This window comes from Rhipicephalus microplus, chromosome 6 (assembly GCF_043290135.1).
Source record: "Rhipicephalus microplus isolate Deutch F79 chromosome 6, USDA_Rmic, whole genome shotgun sequence".
Taxonomy (NCBI): domain Eukaryota; kingdom Metazoa; phylum Arthropoda; class Arachnida; order Ixodida; family Ixodidae; genus Rhipicephalus; species Rhipicephalus microplus.
The window spans coordinates 168531140-168543960 of record NC_134705.1 but is presented as its reverse complement, the minus strand read 5'-3'; positions in this window follow the sequence as shown (position 1 = coordinate 168543960).

Here is a 12821-nt window from a genome sequence, read left to right as displayed (position 1 = left end):
ATGACGGCATCATGCGATGATGATATTTAGCGTCATTCAGATTCAGCAACGGCCACGTTTTTTTGTTTTATCAGGCATCTATGCCTTTCTCTTTAATCAAACCTGGAACACGTACACAGGCGAATACAACGCGGAATGGGAAAAGTTTCTTACGACCTTTATCTCAAAAACAAAATAAGTAATTTTTGATGATTTATTGATTGACAAGTGAGGTTTGACGTTTCGAAACCCCCATATGATTATGAGAGACGCCGAAGTGGAGGGCTCCGGAAATTTCGACCACCTGGAGTTCTTTAACGTGCACTTAAATCTGAGCACACGGGCCTACAGCAACTTCACCTCTACCGGAAATGCAGCTGCTGCAGCCGAGATTTGATGCCGCGACCTGCGGGTCAGCAGCCGAGTACCTTAGTCACTAGACCACCACGGCGGGGCAATTAAAATTTATGTATCATATATGAGTCTTGATTTGTGAATATAATATGTGTGTTTCTAAAGAAAATAAATAGTCCTTTATTACACTACATCTGAGCAGACGTATTTGTTGAGGAACCCTTCTTAGGCAGACGTATTCTTCTACTAGTCCCTTCAACATAACCAACCTTCAGTGTCTATTTATACTGAATGAATAAATAAGCAATACTGCTGCTGGTCTCACGATTTAAACTAAAGCCATGGTTTCAATGAAAGCTACCGAGCCATTCTGATCTCGTCGCGCCGCACCAGCCCCAGATGGCCCACGCCAACGTCGTCTGAATTTCCTACCACCACTAATGAATGGGGCGAGAACCCTTTTCAATAGCACCATTCGTTTATGGTCAGCATCTAAAGACATTTCAGCAGACCACCAGAGAGCGGTAGTTGTGGTGATTGGGCGTCGCCCTTGATAAATGACCACGCTCCTCACACTTGTCTCTTCTCGTGCAAAGTCACCAAACTTCCTCCCATACTTCGTATTGCCTTTTTGGCGTTGGCCGAGACGTCTTTCTCCAGGACCTAGGCTCACTAGGCGCTATCGTTCAGAGGGAGCCGCTCCGTATGTTTTCCCCCGCGTTTTTCGTTTCGCGTAATTGAGCACGGCTCTCATGAGAGTTCTCGCTCACTAAGCTGCGCTTTGTCTCCGTATCTCGAATACGGACCCATTCTCGACTTTTGGGCCCCACACAATGGGATTATATAGCACGTCCTACATATCGGTCCCTCTATGGTGGTCCAAGCGTATTGTTGTTGCTATACTGGTATAGGCTTTCTTCAATCTCTAGCTGCGTGAAAATACGAAAACATCTCAAATCCAGCAACTATGGGAAAAAGGAGAGCTGCATTCTACTAGGTGGCAGTTAACATAACGCTCGAAGAAAATTACAAGGGTTTTTGTTTTTGTACTCAGTAAATTCCTTCAAAGGGCATTGCTATATCACAACGCGAATACTGCGCGAACCACAGGAAATCTGACACAGGGAACACGAGGCGCAGGCGCTGCCTACCGCCATGCATTGCCTACCGTTCAGACCGGCATAAACAGAGCCCAGCTCAACAAAACACAGAACAGCACAGCACTGCACAGTTCCAGGTAATGAATAACATTGAGGTTAAAGCTTGAAGACCAATATCAACCGCGCTGGAAAATATTTATTTTTCATGTGGCATGTCATGTTCCCACGCTTTTCTTAGTAGATATATAAAGAGCGACGCCTGCTAAAACACGCCGCACAGCCGCAGTGAAAGCATCAAAGCTGGCCTTTCCAGAGCTCGTCCTAAAGTTTACACAAGCATGTACGCGAGCAACATGTACACGAGCAAGGTACCCATCAGGCCACAATTAATCATTTTTGTGCAGTAAGAAAACACTTACTACACCACTATGCGTAATTCTGTTGGGAAACGACGTGACCACGACACATGTGCAAGCCAATGCGTGAAGTTTATTTATGCTGTGGGTGATTGTGATGAAGAACAATAACTGATCACGTAGTAAAAGTTTGGCCACCATAGGCATACGCAACTGGCACTGTATGACGCATTGTTGTTATACGCTCATCTACCACGCTGTACTACATGAGGTGTACTACATCTACGTCACTACATCTACTAAATCATCTACGCTGTACTACATGACGCCTGCATAGGATCGTTTTGCGAAGGAAGCTCAAGAACGGACATGTCTTTGTGGTAGGATATTCGACTGAGCTAGAATATCCTTTTCTGTAACATGAAAACAGATGTAGCAAGAGGAAACGATCAAATCACTTCTATATCCGACGAGGACGATGATGGTCAAAACTTCATTTCTCCCAAAAGAGGGAGCCTAGCCATAGATCGGTTGCGAACGAGAACGTGCAGCTGCCTACCACCACTTTTTCATGAAGGAAATCAATGTTGTACTGTTGCTCCATCCCGTCTCCACGGCCATTCACTAAATTTCGGCGGTTTTATCGCTCACGCATCGCTGATTCATGGAAAGCACTGGCAATGTTGCGCGGACACCTCCGAGCAACACGCCATGATAAAATGACGTATGGCTTAACGGAAAGGATAAAACTGAAAAGAATGGATTGAATTGCTCATGAAGCTACCGGATAGTCAGCACTGTGAACGAATGAATACTGTTCATTGTGTTATATTACAACCTGTCACTGTTTAGCGTCCTCAAATAACGAGCCACCAACGTGACGTACATGCGATGGCTTCAACTCTAAGCCCCACCCTTTAAGAACTACAATCGTCGAAACAAAAGCGTATCAATTATTATGTCTGCAGAACATGCTTTGCAAAGTGTCCAAGAGCATCCTTTTCCTGTAGTACAGGGAGCAACAAAGATTAACACTGGTGTTTGTTTTACATAACAAAACAACGCTCTTTGCGCGTGCGCGGAGTTTCGACGCGTGTGTTCATGCCCAGAGTTACACAGAGAGAATAGGCGTACCACGTAGGCCGAATGCTTTACGTCGCGTCGTGCAGCGAACTAGGGGTGCCCAATCAGGTGTGTTTACGGTTTACGCTTGACCCGTGCGCCCTCGTCACCCTGCACTCGAGGTTATTGCACGGGATAATAAGGACAGAGGCTATCACGTTTGTTACTTACAACTAGATAACCTTGTGTGAACGTCTTTTAAATGTGAAGCATTTATTCTCGAACTTCAGTGACTTTGCGCGAATCTATCTATCTATCTATCTATCTATCTATCTATCTATCTATCTATCTATCTATCTATCTATCTATCTATCTATCTATCTATCTATCTATCTATCTATCTATCTATCTATCTATCTATCTATCTATCTATCTATCTATCTATCTAACTATCTATCTATCTATCCATCTATCTATTTATGACTTTTAGCTCTCCTGGCCGTTTCGATAATGGTATCGATACCAAACTTGGTATGGCATATCACGACTGTATGAAGGACATATATGACTAGTCATAACAAGAAAATTGTTATACGTATGACATGAATGTCATGTTTTACATTTCATGGTCCTGCAGCTCTTGTGATGATTTCGTTCACATGGCATGTTGCAAATTTGGTATGGTATGGCATGATCGCATGGCGAACCCATGCGACAGACCCTAACATGAAAATCATGACATGCGTGTCAAGCAACAACATGACAACATGCCACGCTTATGATGCGCTCGCGGCCGTTTCGCTTGCGTCACATATACAAAATTTGGTATTACAGTGTGTGAATGGATGACGAAGGTGTTACTGGTGCGAACATGATAATCATGAGATGTGTGTCATGTAACGACATGACTACATACCACCCTCATGATGCGCTGGCAGGCGTCTCACTTGCTTCACTTATACCAAGTTTGGTATTACGGGACGTGAACGGATGACGAAGGTATGATGCTGGTGCAAACATTATAAACATGAGATGCGTGTCATGTAACATGACTACATGCCACGCTCATGATGCGCTCGAGGCCGTTTCTCTAGATTCACATGTACCAAACTCGGTATTACGTGAAGTGAACGGACGACATAGGTAAATGACACATCCATACATGATAATCACAATATGCGTGTCATGTAACAACACGACTATATGCCACACTGGTGATGCGCTCGCGGGCGTTTCGCTAGGTTCACATACGCCAAATTTGGTAATACGTGACGCCAATGAATGGCAAAGGTACGTGACTTGTGCAAAACATGATAATCATGAGATGCGTCTCATGTGAAAACATGAATACATGCCACAGTCAAAACGCCAATACATTCCAATGTGACGCGGTGCACGTGCCACGCTGCGTTGCTTTGACCCATGCGCTTTCAGTGGGTCCAGCGTCCCTCTGACACAAAAATAGGGTGACGCAGTGTTGTCAGTGTAACGCATCGGCGCGAAATGCAGTTTGTCGCATTTCGTGGCGGTTGCCGTCGGGCCACGCCGACGGACGCTGGTCACGCTTGGCGTCAGACTATAAGTGCTTGCATTTTGCTAACGTAGCGTCGCTGTGCCCCGCGTGCGCGCGCGTCAACGCTACATTGGAGTATATTGGGCCCTTCATGATGTGTTCATGGCTGTTTTGCTAGCTCCAAATATACCAAAACTGGTGTTACTTGACGTCAATGGATTAGGAAATATATGACTGGTGCACACATGATAATACTGACACTCGTGTCATGCAGGAACATGACAAAATACGACGCTCATAGCGTGCTCGCGGGCGTTTTGCTAGCTACACATATACTGAATTTGGTATCACGGGACGTGAATAGATGACGAAAGTAGACGACACATGTAATCATGATAATTTTCACACGGAAGGAATGTACGGCATCAGTTACGTCCACCTCCTGACGTTGTGCTGATTTTAAAGTGGCATATGAACATTTCTCATTCGTGCTTCGCATATCATCGATTCCCACTGTACGTGGGATCTGCCATTTTTTTTATTTAACTGCTACCCTTGAGATACACAAATGATTGATTGATATGTGGGGTTTAACGTTCCGAAACCACTATATGATTATGAGAGACGCTGTAGTGGAGGGCTCCGGAAATTTAGACCACCTGGGGTTCTTTAACGTGCACCCAAATCTGAGCACACGGGCCTACAACATTTCCGCCTCCATCGGAAATGTAGCCGCCGCAGCCGGGATTCGAACCCGCGCCCTGCGGGTCAGCAGCCGAGTACCTTAGCCACTAGACCACCGCGGCGGGGCAGATACAAAAATACAGAAAAGTTCGAAAGCCGCAGTGTATTGCACAATTAAAACCACTCGGCGGAAGCTCAGTCTTCCACTGTCTTCTCAAGATGCTTTCATGACTTACAAAGCATTGTCTCTATTTTTCAGGTAGGAAAGATTCCTGAATTTTTTGTTGAAAAAACTATGTTCCAATTTGTCGCGATGTGTTTTGAGATATTCATATCTGAAGATGTGTTCGTGGCTCAATAAGGCACTGTCTAAGAGACTAATACCCTTGTTTCAGGCAATCAAGAAAGAAGAGAATAATTAGTGTTTTATTCTCTTTAGATATTTGATTTATTGGTATTGGTATGGATTTATATTTGCCTGTAATTTTTTCTTTGGAGCTTAGATTTCTAGGTTTCCTAATGCGACAGTATGCGTGGTCGTCTGGGACTATATAGATTAAAATAATAGGTTGACTAATTATTCTGTTTTTTTATCAACGTGTCTACAAAGTTATATGCGTATAAAAATCAGATTATTTTGTTTAAATAATTTTGTGCATTTGATCAAACACCAAAATTTTCGAGATCATCAGCAATCTTTCATTTATATTTCCCTTATTCTAAGCTTGAACAATTTTTTTTTTCAAAACCACTCGATTCTTGGCCAATCCCCCATAGTGGGTATGCGCCACGGACAATAGGTGAACATGAACATGAACAAATCTGATTTAGGCAAGGCCTTCATGTTATCCTAAGGGGGCACTATCCTGACAACATATACCTTACCGAAAGTTTAGTTGAACTGTAACCATCGATGCAAAGTTTTTATGGTCATGCTTTGCGTGGCTAGGCGCAATCAATATTCATTCGTTCAGTGTTTGTACGCAAGAATTCCTAGGGGTTACGTGCCGCAGAAATATGGTGAATCACACTATTAACTACTGCACCACTAAAAGTGTTGAAGTGAGTACAAAGGGGACCATGAAAAGTGCGATTTCAGAAAAAAATTGCCCGCAGCTTCCCTCGGGGGAACACTGAGGAGGATTCGGACCATATAATTGGTTAACGGGGTGTTAAAGTGCGACTTACTTGGGTCGATGGCTAAATTGGTTAACGTGGTTGTGAAATGGGGTGTTAAATTGCGACTTACTTGGGTCGATGGCTAAATTGGTTAACGTGGTTGTAGGAGGGGGTGTTAAATGAGTGAACACGTACACACGTATGCGAAAGGGCGGCGCTGGTCGAAGGGACGTCGATCATTGTGTTTGTGGATTCGTTGGAATTCATTTCACCGCGACCTTGGACGTCGACGCGCCGTACAAACCAACCAATGAGCGGCAACTGAGCGAGCGAGCGCCGACCTTGAGTATATATACAGCACGACGGCGCATGCACTGTCAGCTGTTGAATGTTCTCGAAGCGCGACGCCACATGCGCGTCCACTGGAGAATCAGGAGAATTGTAGATGTCGAACGCGGTGTGTAGAGGAGGAAGGGTGCACAGATGGTGGAGGAGTGAAGCGCGCGCGGTGTGTAGAGGAGGAAGGGATGCACAGATGGTGGAAGAGTGGGCGACGGCGCGACGGCGCATGCGCGCGCGTCAGCTGTCGAATGTTCGAGAAGCGGTGCGGACGGCGCACTACAAGGTGCGAGTATAAGATGCTCCGCATCTAAAAAACGTAACCATTGACTGCGAATGACGTTATTGAATCTTCAGGACAAACCCAGTGATAAATACTGAGGCAAAAGCCGTATTTTAACGACCAAAGCGAATGTAGAGTGAAATAATTGCATTCAATTGTTTTTCTGCAGTGGTTGTCTATAGTTCCGGCGTAAAGTATCATTTTCTTTAAATTAGCGAATAATAAATGTGAAGCATTGCTTAGCGAACTTCGGCGAATTTGGGCGTTTCTATCTGTCTATCTATCTAGCCGCCTACGACATTTAGTTCACCTGGCCGTTTCAATAACGGTACCAATACGAAAATTGGTATGGGATAGCATGACTATTTGGCGAGCATGTTTGACTAGTCATAAAATGAAAATCATGATATGTATGTCAAAAATGTCATGATTTTCTTTTCATGGTCTTGCTACTTTTGCGTTGGTTTCATTCTCATGACATGTAGCAAAAATGGTACAATATCACATGACCGCATGCCAAACACATGTGACAGACCCTAACATGGAAATCATGAAATGCATGCAATGGTCGTTATCAGTCATGACTACATGTCACAATCATGATGCGCTCGCGGCCGTTTCGCGAGCTTTACATATACCAAGTTTGGCATTACGTCACACGAACGGGCGATGAAGGTAAATGACACGCCCAAGCACGACAATCAAGACATGTGTGTCATGTAATACACGCATTCATGCTACGCTCATTGGGCACTTGCGGTCGTTTCACTAGGTTAACATATACGGATTTTGGTGTTTCGTGACATGAATAACGAAGGTATAATACTAGTACAAACATGATAATCATTACATACGTGTCATGTAAGAACATGACAACCTACTACGCTGGTGATGCGCTCGCGGCCGTTTCGCTAGCTTCATATATACCAAATTTGGTATTACGGGACGTGAATTGACGACGAAGCTAAATGACATGTCCAAACATAATAATCATGGCATGCTTGTATTGTAAAACATCACTACATGCTACGCTCATGGCGCGCTCGCTGCCGTTTCTCCATAGCTCCACATATTCCAAATTTGGTTTGACGTGACCTGAATAGACGAAGAAGGTAAATGACACGTCCAAACATGGTAATCATGATATGCGTGTCATGTAAAAGTGGACTACACTCTACGCTCATAGCGGGATCGCGAAAGTTTCGATAGCTTGAACATATATCCAGTTTGGTATCACGTCACGCGAACGTCTTCTGGACAGCCCAAACTTTTCATACTCCGATCACGCATAGCGTTCGTAACAACGTTGCGTATACGCAACAACGCTGCATTTCGGATGGCTTATATGCACACAAGCTCTGTCCACACGCAATACCCTAACAAGACACTCTTGCGTTGCATGCGCAATGCCATTACGGGCACAACTGACGTCAAAGTAAAGCTTGCAACTAGCCCATTTTTACAATCGCTTATTTTTCATTCACGTTACTTCTGATGTACATGTGACTTGCGTTGAATAAACGTTCTTGCGAAGTGTTTTAGGATAAAGATCTGTTATCAGTGATTAGGTACATTTAGCTATAATAAACGAGGTAGAGTGAGCTGTGGTACTACCCCGTGATTATATTGTCCAGTGTGTGTCAACGTAACGTTCAGGTTAAACTTTAACCTTCTCAAGTACTACGCATAATAACCATTGTCTTAGGTTCATTGGTACACTTGGCCCGAATACTGCGGGTTATTATGAAGTGTCCGATCGGGCGCATTACTACATTACTACAAATAATACCTTGTACTTTCCTCGACGTCATTGTCTGTTAGTTATCATTATTAGTGTACAATAAAAATAAGCTGCTTTCGCGGAGGCTGCTTGAAAGCCCCTCCGAGCTTTCAAAAGCCTCATAACTGCGGAGTTTTATTGTTTTTTTGCGTTAATGGGCCCGTTTTTTTTCCGGAAGACGCACACGTCAGACTGTTGTATACGATTGCCAGCAAGTCACGTGATGTTTGTGCCATCGCTACCCAGCTGGATGAATGCCGATCGAGTCGGCAACAAGCGACACGCTCCTGGCCTTAACAATAACCCGCTTGAACTCCGACTCCCGATTTCGCAGTGACAGATCACCCTATGTTGGCTAAGAGGGCGCAGTACAAAGGGGAAGTGGGCGGGTGGCGTCCATTTCGTACACACGCTCCATGAAGCACACAATCAGGACACACAATAACAACGAAACGAAGAGATGGAAGGGGTAGCTGAATGTTCACAGGCGGAACTTGGCCGGACGAGCACCTCGTACATTGTCACGTGAACTGTTTCGGATGTGGCCCCGAAGGTTCGTTCGTATCACATGAGCGGTAAATGAAGTACGCCTTGCTGGCGAACGCCGTCGACTCTTGCGAATGAAAGGCGAGCTTTCGACGACACAATATCGCTAATCCATTTCCGTGGGGAGTGGTTCTGTTCTACTAGATGAACAGCGCACGTCCTGCCACGCGTCACTGCGGTGTCAATGAGAATCTGGCTGTTCACTTCAATCGATCAAGGCCGGGGACATTTGGGCCCTCTTCTAAGGAAATGCTGAAGAGGTAATAGGTGCAAGGCAGGAAATTATTCGGAGACGATTTCTGTTAAAATGGTACAATCAGTTCCGCTAAGTGAAGCATGGAAAAAATCACAGAGCATATTCCATTCAACAGAGAAGTTCAATCATGGCAAATATTTCTAGAAGTTGCCCTCTCCGTCTTGATTGATATGTGGGGTTTAACGTCCCAAAACCACTATATGATTATGAGAGACGCCGTAGTGGAGGGCTCCGGAAATTTAGACCACCTGGGGTTCTTTAACGTGCACCCAAATCTGAGCACACGGGCCTACAACATTTCCGCCTCCATCGGAAATGCAGCCGCCGCAGCCGGGATTCGAACCCGCGCCCTGCGGGTCAGCAGCCGAGTACCTTAGCCACTAGACCACCGCGGTGGGGCGCCCTCTCCGTCCTATATAGCTCAAATCTATCGAATCAAGTGCAGTACACTTCCAGTCTTTTCAAAAGCAGGTGTGTTCATCGGATGACTGAAAAATATCACACCATAGGCACCCCAGCGTAAGATAAGCGAGCATAAGATAACATCAATCAGAAATGGAGTCAACTGAATGGATACGGACCCGATAGTTGTACCTTTGTCACACGAGTAAGGTTAAGCGCTGCTAGAGGACGTAACCGAAGTTGCCGTAAACCATAGAGTTCCTAAATGTACACTAGAGGGAACTCTGGTGCTAGTGTCTATGGGAGCTGCAATGCATGGCGCTTCAGCGACCATATAAACGATGGGTAGTACACGGCTTTGTCTAATTTTCGTATTTTTGTCTCCGTGTGTGTTCGTGTGGCTTGAAACTGTTTTCTTACGAAACAAAAGTCTGCTAATGTCCAGCGCGTGCGCTTTACCGCCTTATTCTTTTAGGCTAACCTTTTCAAATTGGGGCACAAATTTCAAAAGGGTTTGCTCTTTCCTTCAAAACAAAACCGAAACACAGCAATGAACGAAGCCACAAGAACGATTCGCCGCCCACAAGTACGAAGACTAGGCAAATCCGTGTACTACCCATCATTCCCATGGTCGCTGAACAATCGCAGTGCCAGAGTCCTTTCTAGTTAATTTTAAAAAACTCTATACCGTAAAACCAGAGGAGCTGGAACATGTTTACAGCACGGACAAACTTGTACGTGTGTAGTGAACACAGTTTTAACTTTTGTCAGAGCTGACATTCAAACTGCAGTGTCATTAGTAGCGAATGATTGCACGAGTTAAGAACTGCATCATTCTGCGGATAATAAACAATATTATCTGGGTTTTAACGTCCCAAAACTATGATGTAACTATGAGAGACGTCATATAGTGGAGGTCTCGGAAACTTCACACGACCTAGGGTTCTTCAACGTGCCCCTGAAATACAAAAACCTCACACATTTTCGCCTCTATCGAAAATGCAGCCGCCGCTGCCGGGATTCGATCCCGCGACCTGCGGACCATTCTGCAGAGCAATTACTCATTTTAAACGCGTAGCTGCGCATCTCAGTAGCTTTCGGGTCATGAATGTGGAGGGCAAATTAAAAGAGCAAGTCTCTCATGGCAGTGTTTATACGCGTAATTTATCTTCCCAAATGCGTATCATTGCCTCCGTCTTGCAATGATCCAGTTGACTGGTTTTTCTGAGGCCCTCTTTGATATTTGGCGTCGTAAGCGTCATGGTGGCATAACGCCATGTAAACATTATGGCGTCCGCTAGAGTGCATTGGCATGTTTCAGACTTTGTTTGGCATTTTCGTAAGCTCTATACCAGAAAGCCTCTCGGTACTCTAAGTACGACGGCTGTTAGGTCTAACGGTTGTTATAACCTATATTCACAGGACAACCCTAACCGCAGGGAATTCATTAACAACAGTTTTCGTAAACGGAGTTGGTCAAGTTAGCGCCGTAAACTGACTACAAGGCGGCCTCTATGTCGGACGCGAGCAGCTTGGCGCTTCGGTACAAGACAAACAGCCCTTACAATACCTGCGCCAGAAGCACGTGCAACATATTTGTAAATAAACAGCAATCAACACAAGAACGAACAAGAAAATGATTGGGGAAACGTGGGGCTCTCCCCAAAATAAGACAATGTCTTGCGGAACTTATCGGTGCTTTGCTAGAGGCGCTAAATTCAACTGAAGCAGGTCATTTGCGTCGTAGTGGGAGGTTGACATTCATCCGTATTTATGACACGTATTAGCAGGTTATATTCGTCCCATGGGTGTCATAAGAGTGACACGCAGGTCCCGCGCAAGGCTGCACCCGAAACTTTTCCGTAATTTAATTTGACGCCACTCAGACGTTGCTACGTAAAAGCTCAGCGGGAGACTGCGTTATCCTCCCATCACGTTCTTTGCACTCCTCCATTGAAAAACAAAATAAAACGAAAAACTGAAAAGTTTTCGAATAAACATGATGATGATTTGGGCTGTATACGTTTGGTGAGGGAGCGATTTATGGCATGCAGAAGCAGCGTGTACCAATTTCACATAGTATAGCTGCTTCCTCCTCTTGTGTAGGTTAGAATTCTCCTGTTTTCTGATAATCTTGTGAGCCTGAAGCCACTATTCGTTTATTCGGTTGTCGTAGGAGGCTCAAGATATGCATGAGGCTATTACCGCATTGAGAGTGCTATTAGCTATTAGCACCAGAACGGTACACTGTGCAACTGGGAGCTATTAGCGTTGCCTAATGGCACCGAAATAAAGAAATTCGCCCTCAAGGCAGTATGCGATGTTCTGGCAAAAGCGCTATAAATGTTGATTTATTGAGAACCTGAGCTTACAGTGTTTCTTATTCTACTCTTGAAGCGTTCGTTTAGAATATGTACATTGATGATAACTAATAATTTAAATATCTTTGTTTGGTCAATTAGTTACTGAATTAGTCAAGCAAATAATAATAAATAAACAAATGAAAGTTGATTCAAGGCAACATCAGGAATCATTTATTCAAGAGCAGCGGAATTTATGAAAGCAGACACCGAAAAAAAACGTTGGTGGAGTCAAGCGTATAAACCAACATAAATGTGTTACCCTGTCTCTACAAGCCCTCCCGCTGCAACTTCAGTTACTACAACTGGATAATAGTCAGAATTAACACTAACGGAGATCTATGGTTCAGTGCGAAAAGTAAGCCTACGTACATATTTTTGAAACAGACTGTAAACCAGGAAACAGACGGGGTGATTCAGAGGTGAAGTTCACAGGTGTGAAAACACTTGTGGTCGACCGTCGGGGTATGGCGCTACATTCGCTCACCCATTTAGTGGACACTTGGGGTGATCCATGGCAGCGTTGCCAGTTCTCTGACTTTTTTTCGTGTTTGGGCCATGGAAAGTACACGTACGTGGTCCACATTTGTCCCATAAGCCTTTGGTTTTGTAGCAGTGACCATATCACCTACGTAAACAATCGTTAAATGGTTCGCGCTGTTAACGTATACCTGCTGTCCAGTCGCTA